At 37.1% G+C, this 14,918-nt stretch overlaps 1 pseudogene across 1 annotated transcript in view; it reads left to right on the forward strand.

Moving 5' to 3' along the window:
- The first annotated feature begins 271 nt into the window (after nucleotides 1-271).
- Nucleotides 272-14,918, forward strand: part of LOC147340507 (progesterone receptor-like) — a 30,424-nt pseudogene continuing 15,777 nt past the window's right edge. The window contains exons 1-4 of the transcript XR_015158677.1: nucleotides 272-302; nucleotides 2,346-2,651; nucleotides 12,113-12,256; nucleotides 13,820-13,950. The product of XR_015158677.1 is annotated as a progesterone receptor-like (transcript). The remainder of the gene's footprint in view (nucleotides 303-2,345; nucleotides 2,652-12,112; nucleotides 12,257-13,819; nucleotides 13,951-14,918) is intronic.

The following is a 14,918-nucleotide window of genomic DNA, read 5'->3' on the forward strand; positions in this document are numbered from 1 at the left end:
TACCATGTGTAAAACAGATGACCAGTGCAAGTTTGATGCATGAAGCAGGGCACTCAAAGCTGGTGCTCTGGGACAACCCAGAGGGATGGGGTGGGGAAGGAGGTAGGAGGGGGTTCAGGATGGGGGACACATGTGCACCCGTGGCTGTTTCATGTCAGTGTATGCCAAAAACCATCACAATATTGTAAAGTAATTATTCTCCAATTAAAATTAATTAATTTTTTAAATGAAAAAAAGAGAAAGGCGGTTAATGCAAATTAAAAAGAAAACCATGTTGGAGTTGTTGGGGAGAGAAGAGGCTGGTAAGGGTGTTAAGTCTTATTTTCTGTTAATCACAATATTTTAGGATTGAAAGGAATCAAACCTTTGTGCTTTTTTCCAGCATCTCACATCTAAACTTCTTTTTCAGAATCCCCCCAGATGACCATGAAGTCCTTGCCTGAAAACCCAGGGAGATTGTGTGAGAAAGAGTTTGAACTCAGAGTCCACATCATCCAAGTTCTATCACTCTAATATTGGGCATGCCATCTTCTCTACTCTTCTTCTTCCTAATTTACAAATGGAATTAATAATTCCCACTTTCTGTGAGGCAACGTGATACATATATAAAGCAGATACTCCACAAACGTTAATTCCTTCCCCTCAAAGAGCTCATTCCTTCGCAAAGAAACCTGCTTCATCTCCTTAAACACTTCTGGATCCTTTCTGTGTTTTGACTGGCATTTGCTTATCTGTCCCCTGAAGGTTCTAGCACAGTTTGGGGGGACTCCATAGAATAAATAGAATCCTTTTTCTTAATAACAATACCTGAGCTGAGAAATCACCAGGGCAAGTGCTTGACGAGTCCAGGCAGGTTATTTAAGTGGGCAGAGTGATCTGATTTAAGAAAAATGACCAAAGGCCTACCACCAGTTTGCGGGCTGTCTGTGCCCTGTCCAAAGCAACAGCTGCAGCGTGGCTTTAACAGATTGTTGCCACCCAGCTAATTCAGAAATGTTTTTATAACTCTGGGAAGAATCGTGTGAGCCAAAGAAAACACGTCTGTGAGCCAGAACAAGCGTTTGAAGACAGCCGACTGCAACCTCTGCTTAGATGATTGCAAAGCGTTATCAAGCCTCCCTTAGCCTTTTTTTTTTTTTTCCAGGCGGAACAGCACAGACACTTGATACCATTAAGCAGCCCATGCCTGGCATAGAGTCGGCAGGGGCTGGAGTCTGGCCTGCCCCCTGATCACCCCAGGGCCTCTGGGAACTAGCAGTGGCCCAGTTGTGTATCTTGGTCCCCTTCAACCACTCCTCACGTGGTGGATTTTCTACTCATCTTCCTGTCAGCCCGTTTTTCTTCCTAACACATCACAATTCAGCAGTTTACTCATCTTCCTGTCAGCCCGTTTTTCTTCCTAACACATCACAATTCAGCAGTGGAAAGAATTCTAGAAATAGAAATTCTACAAATGGTCTAGAAATACAAATGTGGTCTGACCAGCACAAGATGCGGACTCTCTCCCCACTTAATTTAGAAATGAGGTTCTTTATTTTGGGTCCTTAGATCTCATACTACTCCATGTACTGATTTCAGGGAACTTCAACTGATCATGAACTCACTGAAATTGTGTACAAGATTTTGTGGGGTTTGCATGTGTATATGCATATCCTTTAACAGATTCTTAAAAGAATAAAATTCAAAATAATACTCAACATCTACTAAAGGTTGTGTTTTAATTAATGTAGTTTTTAGCAATAATTTTGGGGCAATTTGGTCAGAATAGTAATAACTATTCGAATACTCCTATCAGAATATTGGCCAACACTGAACTTGCGTGAGTGTGTGCTAAGTTCACTTCAGTCATGTCTGACTCTTTGCAACCCTATGGACTGTACCCCACCAGGCTCTTCTGTCCATGGGATTCTCCAGGCAAGAATACTGGAGTGGGTTGCTGTACTCTCCTCCAGGGGATTCTCCAGACCCAGGGATTGCATCTCTTATGTTTCCTGTATTGGCATACGGGATCTTAACCAATAGCGCCACCTGGGAAGCCCCAAAAACTGAGCTTAGTCTCTACTAAGAGCCATTTGTTTTTGTTTTTGTTTTTTTTTTTTACTGCAAAGCTTCATAACCTTGCCTTGGATACTAGTGTAATTCCCCAAGCTGCTGTAATTAATTCTTTAATCCATGTCTGAGACCTAACCTTTTTACTTACTAGGTCTCATTGTATTAGACTGATAACCAAAACCTATAATGCTATAATGCTGTAATTTTAAGACATTAGAAATAATTTTCTGCTGGAATATTTAGTTTCTGTGTATTTACATGATCTTTGTTTCTTCTTTTTTTCTTCTCTGTAGGCCGAAAGTTTAAAAAGTTCAATAAAGTTAGAGTTATGAGAACACTAGATGCTGTTGCCCTCCCACAGCCGGTGGGTATTCCAAACGAAAGCCAAGCCCTAAGCCAGAGAATCACTTTTTCACCAAGTCAAGACTTGCAGTTGATCCCCCCACTAATCAACTTGCTCATGAGCATTGAACCAGATGTGGTCTATGCAGGACATGACAACACCAAACCTGATACCTCCAGCTCTCTGCTGACAAGTCTGAATCAGCTTGGCGACAGACAACTTCTTTCAGTGGTCAAGTGGTCTAAGTCACTGCCAGGTAATAATAATTTGTATATAATAGCATGTAATAAAAATTTTTACTATGGCTTCATACTAGTGGGTGGCTAAATAAAACAGGCCATGCAATAAATTAAATGGAGTATAAACAGGGGGTTGTCGTGTGTGTTTCAGCAGTGCAAAATATTTATCTAGGCCCCTATATTATATACTGTTTGTCTAGGACCCTATTATGTGCTATGGAAATAAAAAAGACATAGATAACATTTTGAGTCTTGTTGATGAATCAAGAATACATATATGAAGCAGTTAAGGAATAGCATAACTCTGTATTATCTACTAGATAGTATTATAGTTCACAGAAAGATAAACTGACCATCTTCTCAGAAATGTCTATTTCATTCCAAATCCAAATTTAACCAACCTCATGTGGTTGAAAATAAGACTGAATGTATCTATTCATATAACAAGTCAAAATAGAATTCAGAGTCTAGCAGAGTAAAGTCAATTAAGAAATAAAATTGCTAAACCTAAAACAAATAATTTGGACACAGAGAAACCTCCAGTCACTATTTTTGTGAATTTATACTCAGACAGTGAGAATTTGAATTATGTCATCATGAAAGGATTTTAGTCACTTTATTAGTTACTTCTGCTCTCTCAGCACAGTTCCATAGGAGCCAAGAGACTGAAAGAATTACAGGGATGTAGTTCTCACCTGCTAAACCTTGGACTGCAGAGCTAAGAGAATAATACATACAAGTAAATACTTGTCAAATGGTGCTAGTGGTAAAGAACCTGCCTGCCAGTGCAGCAGATATAAGAGACACTGCTTTGATCCCTGGGTTGGGAAGATACCCTGGAGGAGGGCATGGCAACCCACTCCAGTTTATTGCCTGGATAATCCCGTGGACAGAGGAGCTGGACAAGCTACGGTCCTTAGAGTCACAAAGAGTCAGACATGACTGAAGCAATTTCACACACATGTACAGTTACTTGTGGAGGCATTAATCCCATAATTAGAAATAAAACCTTTTTTAAAGTTATTTTCTCTTCACACTGATAGTAACCTTATACTCCTTTAGACTAGTTTATCTGATCAAGAATTAAACATATTATACATTTTAGTCTCCAAGTAAATTTAATAGCCTTTTTTTAAAAAAAAGAATTCATTTCCCAATTTGTCTTAATACTATTTCTCAGTTATTCTACCTGAAAGGTTTGAAATATAATAGATGAATTGTTACTGAAAAGTCAAGTTTACATGAGACAGAAAGAAAAATAGATTCCTATTTGTTGACTCTTTAAAAAAATACATGTTGAGAAAGTTAATTAAACTCACTATTCTAGTGAAGATAAAGTAACATCAAAAATCAAAATGCCCAGGTTCTTATTAGCTTCACTCTTGTTGAAAGGCTTTTGACAGGTAATTTTTTTTATTAGAAAAGTTCTGAATTTTTTTTAAAGTTTACTGTAAAGTGGTTATCAAACTTAATAGATATTTATTAAAATATTACAATAACATTGGCGAACTTTTTCGGTTTTAAAATATTAGTGTTTATGTATTTAAACATTTATGTTTTTCTATTATTTGGAAAGGTTCTTTCTTTGATTTTTGTTGACATAGCTCCTATTTCTTTTGTTTTCATTTTGTGGATTCTCTACTGTTAAAAAAAGACTCTATTATCATTTAGCAAAGTTAGAAAATAACCAATTATAATTACAAAGATAATTTATTCATTTTGGAAAAAAACTAATTGAGTCTCCTAAGTTGAAATACAACTATCTGTCTAGATTTTTGATCCCCACATATCCTCCAAAAGGGTGAGATAAAATTTTCACATTGCATTTGGTGACAACTTTTTTAATGTTGCAAAATGTTATTTGTGTATAAGTAAAGAAGAATGATGGCATCACCAGTATTACACATGTTTTTTTCATTAACTGTATAATAAGGGAAGCATTAAAATTATCAAAGTACTGAGTGGGCCATGGTCTTTCAAACCATATTTTCATGGTCTGAATGCTGAGAGTAACTTGAATGAATGATGAAAGCAGTCAGTGAAACAGAGTGACCATATTGACCTCTGTGGGAGGACTCAGAAGGACACGTGTATAACAATTTGTTCTCAAAACTACTCGCTGCTCAAAAACTTCCAGCTTTATTCACATCAGTCACTCAAGAAATGTCTATTGCACGTTTCCTTTGTGCAAGACATAACCCTTACTCGGTGGTGGTAGAGGAGCCAGCAGGCTGGGCTCGTGATGGCACTGCATTGTCGTGCAGTGCATCCTTGCACCTGGTCATCAGTTTTGTCCATAAGGGAAACTTCTTTTATCTATCCACTCACAGGGTTATTGGTCCGTGAAAGATGGACTTAGTTAAATTAAGCTTGTTGATAGTTTACTTATTTAAAGTGGAAAAAAAAAAAAAGATATTGCTCGGAAAACATGTAGGTAGATCAGGCAGTTCTTTCACAAACAGGAAGTGTATTTTGGGAGTCAGCTTAAGATAAGATTTCAGGCCTTCTGAGGCATCAGAGAAGAGAATCTGCCCCGAAGCTCTGGAGAAAGGAATCATGGCCCTAAACTAAACAGGGATAGCACTTATTCACAATATCCTTTGTTGTCTGATTAGGCTCAGACAATAGTAGACCTGTAGGGATTTGAAGTGAAAACAGCATATGTAATAAGTGTTTGTTCAAGACCTAAAATTCCTTGGGTATATATGTTTATCCAAACAAACCAATGCCTTTTAACTTTGCAAAGAAAAAAAAGATAATTTTAAACACTTCTCTGGGAGAGGAAAAGATCAGATGCAGGCTGATGATCATCACCAAGGTGTCAGCATGCATGAGAGCCACAGGGCGAGTGGCTGCAAGCCCCCAAGAGGACTTGTGCTGCCTGCTCAGGAACTCCCGTTGCATCTTTGTCTGTGCTCTCCTTTGTCTTCGACGGGTCACAGTGATCACAGCATATCTGACATCTTTACCATACTATTTCAGAAATACCTTTCTTTTTCTATTTAATGGAGACTCACAAAATATGCCTCATGACAGTACATTTACAAGTGATGTCTGAGGTTGCATTGTCTCTGACATATTGTATCTATTATATGAATGATTTTACATTGACACTTAGCTCCAACTTCAGTGGGTAATGTTTTCCTTTTTGAAACTTGAAGTAGCATAATATTTGCAAAATTTTAAAAATGAGCAAGATGTATTCCCTCTGTTAAGGAACATTCAAAACAGTGTAATGAAAGATATTCAAAAAAGTGAAAGTGTCGATCAGTCGTGTCTGACTCTTTGTGACCCCATGGGCTATAGCCCACAAGTCTCCTCTGTCCATGGAATTCTCCAGGCAAGAATACTGGGGTGGGTAGCAGTCCCTTATCCAAGGGATCTTCCTGACCCAGGGATTGAACCCAGGTTTCCTGCATTGCAGGAAGGTTCTTTACCATCTGAGCCACCAGGGAAGCCTCAAACAGCTATACAATTGACCCTAGTACAGCAAGGGAGTTAGGGGCACTGACTGTCCAAGCAGCCAAGAATCCACATATAGGTAAGAGAAAGCATTCTGAATAGAAGGAATAGTGTGGCTAATACTGTAAAATGAGGAAATCAAGAGGTATGTTTGGTGAGTAATAAATTAGACCAGGTCGGTACCCACAGATTCAACCAACCATGGATCATATAGTACTATAGCACTGAAAAAAATCTTGGGTGAGTGGACCCATGTTCAAATCTGTGTTATTCAAAGATCAACTGTAGTAGTATGTGAAAGTGACATAAGGTACGGACTTTAAAAACTGGAGACAGAAGAACATTTTTGTCTTTAGGGACAAGAGAAGGATTCAGAGACAAGGTATCAGTTAAAGTACACCATGAAGGAGAAGTGAAACTATTAAATAGTGTTAAGAAGAGAAAGCATTCTGGATAGAAGAAATAGTGTGGCTGATGGTGTAAAATAAGGGAATCATGAGGTGTGTTTGGTGAATAATGATAGACCAGCATAAGAATGGTTCTAGAAGAGTGAAGGTCCCTTAGTAACGTAAAAATGTTATCATACCTTCCCCCCACAGTATAGTAATTAAAATTGTTAATAGCTGCTGATTGAGAGAATACAACTTGCATACGGTTTCTCAAACACCACTGGCGTTCTGGGGTTTTCATCATCCAAGAATTAAGAAACCACTGAGAAAATTATATTGGAGAGAATCACAGAAAGTAAATTTAGAGGTGTACATTGTAGGCTGAGTCAGGGTAGACTTTGGATATTAAATGTTTAAGTACTCATTCCCAGTCCAACTTCATCCTTATTCTTTATTCTGTGTATTATAGCAGAATACATCATAGCAGAATTGATGTGAGAGAGAGGTTCAGGAGAAATATTTCCTTTGCATAAATTTTGCCTTGATTCTTCTATTTATTTGCTGGAAAAAATATTCAGGCCAATGCTTTGACATTTGTAAACATATTTTACTTTTCAGCCAGACTACTTGCATTCATCAGTATCAGAAGACTAGAACAGTCCTTTGCCTGTTTTTTTTTTGTTTTTTTTTTTTTTTGCCTTTGAAGCATGACAAAATATCTTTTGAGTCAAAATATCTTTTGAGCCACTGCATGCATGACAAAATATTTTTGTCTCTCTCCCCAAATCAAATGAATAAATTAAACTACTTCTCCCAAAAAAAAGTGATGGAAAAGAAATGAGATTAGCCCTCTTGGAGTAAAGTCAGGGTTTGATAGTATTTTCATGAAGACACTAAAAAATGATTTTCTAATATTCTATTTCACTGAAACTACTATTGTCAATGTCACCAAAATCTTTTGTCAAATCAAATGAGTACTTTCAGCCCTTACCATGTTTCGCGTACCTCTGAAGCCAGGATGGAGGAGCCGTGTCTTGCTGAAACTCTTCCTGTAGCGTTCATTCCCTTCCAGGCAGATATGTTTCTCTCGATTTACACATCTGTTTCCTTTGTGGACTTGTTCTCCCATGAATTTGGCATTTCCTGGTTCCATCTTCTATTCCAGTAGTTTCTCAGTCTGCAAGGCTGGATTTGCTCACTTACGGCCTTGTCTTCAGCTCCCATTATATTCTCATGATTCCTACTTACATGGTGACAACCTAGATCCTCTACAAAAGTATTGGACCATATATTTATTGTGCTTATTACACATTTCTACCTACATGAGCTTCCAAGCCAGCATGACCTTCTACTCCATAAGCCTAAGACCTTTCTCTGTATCTTGAAATGGCACTGCAGACAGAATCTTGGTTATAATTCTTTGCTCACTTTTCTCTTTCACCTCTGTCAACTCTGCTTATTATATGTATGATTTATTATACATGCTATTTACACTGCTACTACCTTGAGCTATTTTAAGTCCTTATCATTTTCCCCTAGGTTTCAGTCACAGCCCCCGACTGACACTATTATCACAGTTTCACACTGCCCGCAGATAGTCCTCAATTCTGCCACTAGGATCATCTTTTCAAAAGCAATTATCATCTGTTATATTATTCCCATCCCTTTCCAGAACAACGTCAAACTTCTTAGCCTTACTATTTCAGGTCCTTCCGGCTCCTGAATTTACATTCTCTCTCACTCTCCCACTTCAAGCACCTCTGAGGCTTGGTTCCCACAAAACTCTTTGCTCAATTTCCAGCCTTTCTTCATCCACTTTGTTTTCCCTACCTGGTGGCCCTTCGCTTCTCCCACATTTTCCCCTAGCTAGTCCCTAACTAGTCTTCAGGATGCTAATCAGCTTGCCCTGGGCAGATTTCCCCAAGCCTCCCCAGATTGAGTTGAAGGTCCCTTAGCTTTTTGAGAACTATGCTGCCTTAAATCTTTATACTCAAGTTCGCATTTGTGCATAAGTTCATCAAATGTATGGTAGTGATTACACTTGCTGTGCTGAAGCTTCTTTGTGCTTGTGTGGGAAGGTGCTGAGATAGTTGATGCTCTTCCCTTGTTATAGATTAACTGTTTCAGTACATGACAGTTTTTACAGGAGCACAACCGGTATATTTTATCAAATCTTTGGGATTAAGCCAGGAGAACCTAGAAGGTCATGTAGGCCAGGTGTTACCGTACACTTTCTTTTCAATTTGTTTTAGGCATTAAGGCTTAGACAGTTTGTGACAGAAATTATCAGGTCAAGTCACTTAAAAGGAAAGAGCATTTTTCTTTACTACTTGTTGAACACAATTACAGGTCATCCATCACTTCTCTGTGTGAAGGTTTTCATTTTGATCCTCATCTCAAAAGTACGGAGTTTACCTGATCATTATCATCAATGGGACTTTGATCTCAGTGTTCCCGTCTTTGTTTCAGTATAAAGTAATGAATGATATTACAGTTAATGGCTTCAAAAAATCGCACTTCTGTACTAAGCATGTTAAAGTCAATTTAACATTGTACACTTATCTCAGATAAACTCACTTAAAGGGAGAGTAAATAAAGCTATTTTTCTGATTTTTTTTTCATTCTGTTACATAGAAAGAATATACTTTCTGCTATAAATATTGGTAATTTTATATTTTATTTCACCAAGATTTGCCTTTTATATTATAACATACCCCAAATAAGCCAAGTCTATATGTGCCTCCCTTGAGGGAGTCTTGCTTTTCAGGAATTAGGAAACTTTATTATTTATCTCTTATCAAATGATCCTAAACTTAATGGAAGAAGTAATTACCCATTTTTTAAAGCCTATAAAGTATGTAGTTTACAAGTGGCATTTCTGTACTAGATGTATTGAGTGACTCATAATTTAAAAAAAAAAACAGGTAATATATAAACATGAACTTCAAGATGCATGTATGACATGAAAATAAAGAGAGAATTATGAAAATTGCATGCCAAGTTTTTCTTGGCTAGTTATTTTTAGAGAGTCTTTCTGTACCTGAGTCAGTCAGGAAGTAAGCAATAAACACCAACTCTACTAAGTTTTAAAAACCAAAAACATCCTGCTATCAAAAACCAAACAAAAAAGAAAAACATAATTTTCTGAAAAGATGTCAGGGCTTCACTGAATAGAAGGACAAGTCTGAAGAGGAGACAGAAATCAAGGCCTCTCTGGAGGGCCAAGACAAGCATCACAAATGACCCCATTGGATCCCACTGTCGTTAGGCACCACCACCATCATAAGTAAAGCCTACCCATATCTTGATCTTTGTTTTACTATTTTTTGCTTCAAAGTCCAGATAGTAGGTATTCTACGGATCAAACCTAGATCACAAACCCAGGGAACCAGAGGCCTTAGCCAGCTTCCTTGTGGGAACGTAGGGTACTTGCTTTTGTAGTTTGGTTGACCAAACTGCAAACGATGGGAAGCTATTTGCATAGAGGGAAAAAGAGACAGGGAGTGGGAGGGAAGTCCCGCTGCCTCTAAAGGGGCAAATACCTGCTGTGGTACCGCTGATTATGAATATGTGCTAAGGTTGTTTTCAGTCTCTCTGAGACTAAGAATTTCCAGGAAGAAAAGAGTAGTCTTCCCGCTATTCATACAAAGATGGGAATAGCAGGAAGTACATGAAGGAAAGATAGCCTTTTCTGTTTACTTTGAGATAATTAACCAAATCAGGAAATAAAGTTCTTTTACACTTGAGATCTAAAGAATTAAGTTTGACTCTTGAAATAGGTCCTTTGTAAGTGGACTTCAGCAGAGTCCTAGAAGGAATAGATGTTATTTAAAAAGTTTTATAGAACGTGGTTGATGATCCTACCAAAATGTTTGTTTTCTTTATACCTTTAATGGAATATTTCACCCACTTTTACTGTTTCAAGTACTCAAGTACAAATAATTTAGAGTTTTATATCTTTTGCTCCATATGTCCCCATACCTCTAATTCCTACGCAAACGGATCTTCCATTGGTCCCTCAAACAGGTCCAAAGCTTACTTATTTTCTCTCTCGCCTGTTTTTCTCCTTTATTTTGTCTCAGTAATGCTGTTATCATCATCATGCACCATCCAAGTAAAAACTGAAACATCTATTTGACTTCCTCTTTTTCCAATCTGTATATATTCAGTTGCCAATTTCTTTCATTTTACTCTTTAAAACTTTCTCCTATGTGCTCTATCTTCTCTACTCCTACCTGTTGACTTATTTCGAGCTTTTATCATCTCTCTCCTGGCCTTTGGCAATAGCTCCCAATTTCTCTCCCTAACTTCAGACCTTTTCCCTTGAACACATCCTCCACATGGCTGCCAGTGAGCCCTGCATAGTGTAAATCAGGCTATATCACTCCCCTTGCTGCTTCATAGGCATGCAAGACCACCCATGATCCAACACCAGCCCACGCCTCCAAACACCTCTTTGCCTTACCCTCCTTTACATTATCAGTGCTAAACTGGTTATCTTTCCCCAAGCAGGCAAAAAGAGAATTGGAAAGAGCTGGGAAAAAACGCTGACTATGTAAGTCACGATGCATTTGCCCTTTTCCTGCCATTCTTCCTCTGCCACCAAAACCAGAGAAAGATCTAAAAGGGAGAGGTTGTGAAGGTGTGAAAGACCAGGACACTCACACCACACACACACACCCACACACACACCCATATACATACAGACTTTAAAGCTTTTAAGCCATAGGGGAGTTTAAAATGAAACTGGATTAAGTTTCAGAAAGCAAAAGTGGTCAGAAACCTGTGGAAATCCACTCAAACTTTAATTAAGAGTTGTTAAAGAAAAATTAGAGGTAGCAAAACTGAAAACAGGGGTTTTACAAAATAAACCAATTTATGTTTAAATCCCAAAGAGTTGAGATTCCTCAGCAGTCTGACTTTCTTCTGCTCAGGCATTATCTCTGTCTGGGGCAGTTTTCCTACTCTCTCTACTGCCTGGTGGATTCCTTCTTACCTTCTCTATCCTTTAAGATTCTTTTTAGGGCAAGGGTTTTGTCTTACTCATCTTTGTAACGCAGCATTTTAACACAGTGCCTGGTCCATAATTGACTCTCCATAAATAAATGTTGCATGAATGAATGATACATGTTTGATTTAATTAGCGAGTTCCCAGAAATGCTAAATCACAATGACTAATTTTAATGAATTCCAATCTCTTATCCTTTTTAATTTTTTCTGATTTTATTATTATTTCCTGATTTTTTTTGTATATAAATATTTTGACTGAAAATATTACCCTTGTTGTTGTTGTTCCGTTGCTAAGTCATGTCCAACCCGTTGCAACCCCATGGACTGTAGCACACCACGCTTCCCTGTCCTTCACTATCTCCCAGAGTTTTGCTCAAACTCGTGTCCATTGAGTCGATGATGCCATCCAACCATCTCATCTTCTGTCACCCTCTTCTCCTCCTGCTCTCAATCTTTCCCAGCATCAGGGTCTTTTCCAGCAAGTCAGCTCTTTGTATCAGGTGGCCAAGGTATTGGAGCATACCCTACTTATATCTGTTTTCAAATGTTTATTTTTCAGGTTTTGACATAGTGATTTTTGACACAGGGATCATTCTATTTTTAAATTTGTTTTGTAGGTTTTTGGAACTTACATATTGATGACCAAATAACTCTCATCCAGTATTCTTGGATGAGTTTAATGGTATTTGGACTAGGATGGAGATCTTATAACATGTCAGTGGACAGATGCTATATTTTGCGCCTGATCTAATACTAAATGAGTAAGTAATAATTTGACTTTTGTTGTTATTATTATCAAAAGTGTATATGTAGGATAATCTTGAAAACTACATTTCAGTAGATGATCATACACCCAGTGTCCTAAATAATAAAAATTTCCTGAAATGTTTCTTGGAACTACCTCAAAATATAACTTGAACTGACAATATTAGTAAAAATGTATTATCCGTGATTTGCTATTTAGAGCTTTTTCTTTTATTTCAATATATAGTAGTTGTCACAAATAAAAATTTCTTAAACTTCAGAAATGTATCAAGAAATACATTTGGTCTTCTTAAAGACCAAATAAATGTTTAGTTTATCAAGTTAAAATTTTTACATTGGCAGTAATGAAGATAATGAAGTAAACGAGGAATAATTTTGCTTAAAGGTATTGACTTACCTTCAAAAAGTAAAAATATTATTTGTCTTCCTAGAGGATAAATTAGACTGGTAATTTATTTAAAACATTGAAAGATAATAAAATCGAATCCAATTTGCTTGATTATATTGGAATTACTATAATTAACTTTCTACATATAACTTTAAACTGAATAAGAATCTTTTCATGAAAGTATTTGTACTGTCCTAATTGAGTCTGTTGACTCAGAATTATATAAAATGATAAGTTATACTAAACTTTACTAAACTTACTAAACTTTACTAAACTTACCAAACTTTACTAAACTTTAGAGATCGCAGGTAACTTTCATATATGTTATTCTATTTTATCCCACAGTCCCTTGAAATTTGTAAGGAATCAGCACCCTTTATTTCACAGTTCAGAAAACTAAAGCAGAGGAGACTTCGTAATTTGCCAAAGAATCCAAGAGAGTAATTTTATCTCTCCTGAGTCAAATCTAGTTTTGTCTTGTTTTTCCCACCATTCCTGATCACTTCTTTGACTAGTGCAGATACTACAAAACAGTACATAGCTGAGAAAATACCTTAAGTAAATGCCCTTGGTGTTTCAGAATTCATGTTTGTCTTGTCAATTATTTAATGCTGCTAATGTTCTCTTTTCTATATCACCATATATTTCCTCTAAAATCATTCACAGTGTAGCCATTTTACATGAATATTCTAAACTGAATGCACCGAAGTATTCTACACTATTCAATTTCTGTGAATTCACTCTCGCATTGGATTGCACACAAAATTTTACGTATTTTATCCACAAGGAAAAAAAATCAGTAAATAAATATTTTCTGAGTGTTTCTCAGCACCACATTTTTAACTGCTACAACTTTGCTCTCCTTTCTTGGGTTAGGTTTTTAAAATGTGATAGTAAAAGTGAATAGCAACATTAATCTTAGTTAATGTGTATTTAAAATAAACTTTCAACTTCAAAAATTTTTAACCTCAAAATCCATTAGTGTGAGTAAATTTAGAAGACGTTTAAATATCCAAATATTGAGTTTGTTTATAAAAAGCCATGTTCAATAAATCAGATAATAAATAAAACTCATAACCGTTCATAAATTACTTAAACTAGCTAAGACCATGTGTGTTTATTTTTTTTTTCAACTGTTGGTTTTTCTTTTGTGTGTTGTGTGTGGTGCAAGACAGCGGATGAAGGAGTCATCATTCTATTCATTATGCCTAACCATGTGGCAGATCCCACAGGAGTTTGTGAAGCTTCAAGTCAGCCAAGAAGAGTTCCTCTGTATGAAAGTATTGCTACTTCTTAATACAAGTGAGTGAGTATAAGTAACTGAATGCAAGAGACTTACTTTTTAAATTTTTAATTCATTAAGGAAATCTCAAACAACAGTACTATTGTATAATTATAGATGAGTTATGAATCTTAGTGAGTTGGAAACTGCAAAAGAGAAGCATCTATATAATAAAGTTACCTCATATTTCTCAGATTTTATCTATCACCTAATACTAAAATAGCCCATCAAGTAAGCCAGTTTCTATTCTTTTTTTGGGTAAAACATGATTAAATAACTTTTTTCATATTCATCCAATTAACTATTATAATCTAATTAATACTGCATAAACACAGACTATGCTTCCCTTCACCCCCACCCTACAAAGGATTTACTCTATAAAACACACAGTTTTATTTGTAACTGTTTACTTTATGTCAGGATAGTTATATATGTCTAACAGTTATAACACATAACTGCAAGAATCAGTAGCATAATATAATAACAGTTTATGGACCACTCACAGTCAGTCCAGTGGGTTGGCCAAGAAAACCCAGGCTCCTTTCATCCAGAGGCTCTACCCTTTGTATCAGCTTGGAGTCTTCCATTTTATCTGACTAGAAGATGAGCACTGAGTAAGAGAAGGTTTGAAGACTAGATCTGGAACTATCTTCCACCCACGTTCTATGCTATGCTATGCTAAGTCACTTCAGTCGTGTCCGACTCTGTGTGACCCCATAGACAGCAGCCCACCAGGCTCCCCCGTCCCTGGGATTCTCCAGGCAAGAACACTGGAGTGGGCTGCCATTTCCTGCTCCAATGCATGAAAGTGAAAAGTGAAAGTGAAGTCGCTCAGTCGTGTCCGACTCTTAGCAACCCCATGGACTGCAGCCTAACAGGCTCCTCTGTCCATGGGATTTTCCAGGCAAGAGTACTGCACCCTAATTGTGGGAGAGCTCGGGAACGCCCCCTAGCTGTGTACCCGGAAGAAATAGCGCTGGTCACCACA

This window comes from Bos grunniens, chromosome X (genome assembly GCF_055505025.1).
Source record: "Bos grunniens cultivar Pamir isolate PY7600 chromosome X, Bosgru_T2T1.0, whole genome shotgun sequence".
NCBI classification, from domain to species: domain Eukaryota; kingdom Metazoa; phylum Chordata; class Mammalia; order Artiodactyla; family Bovidae; genus Bos; species Bos grunniens.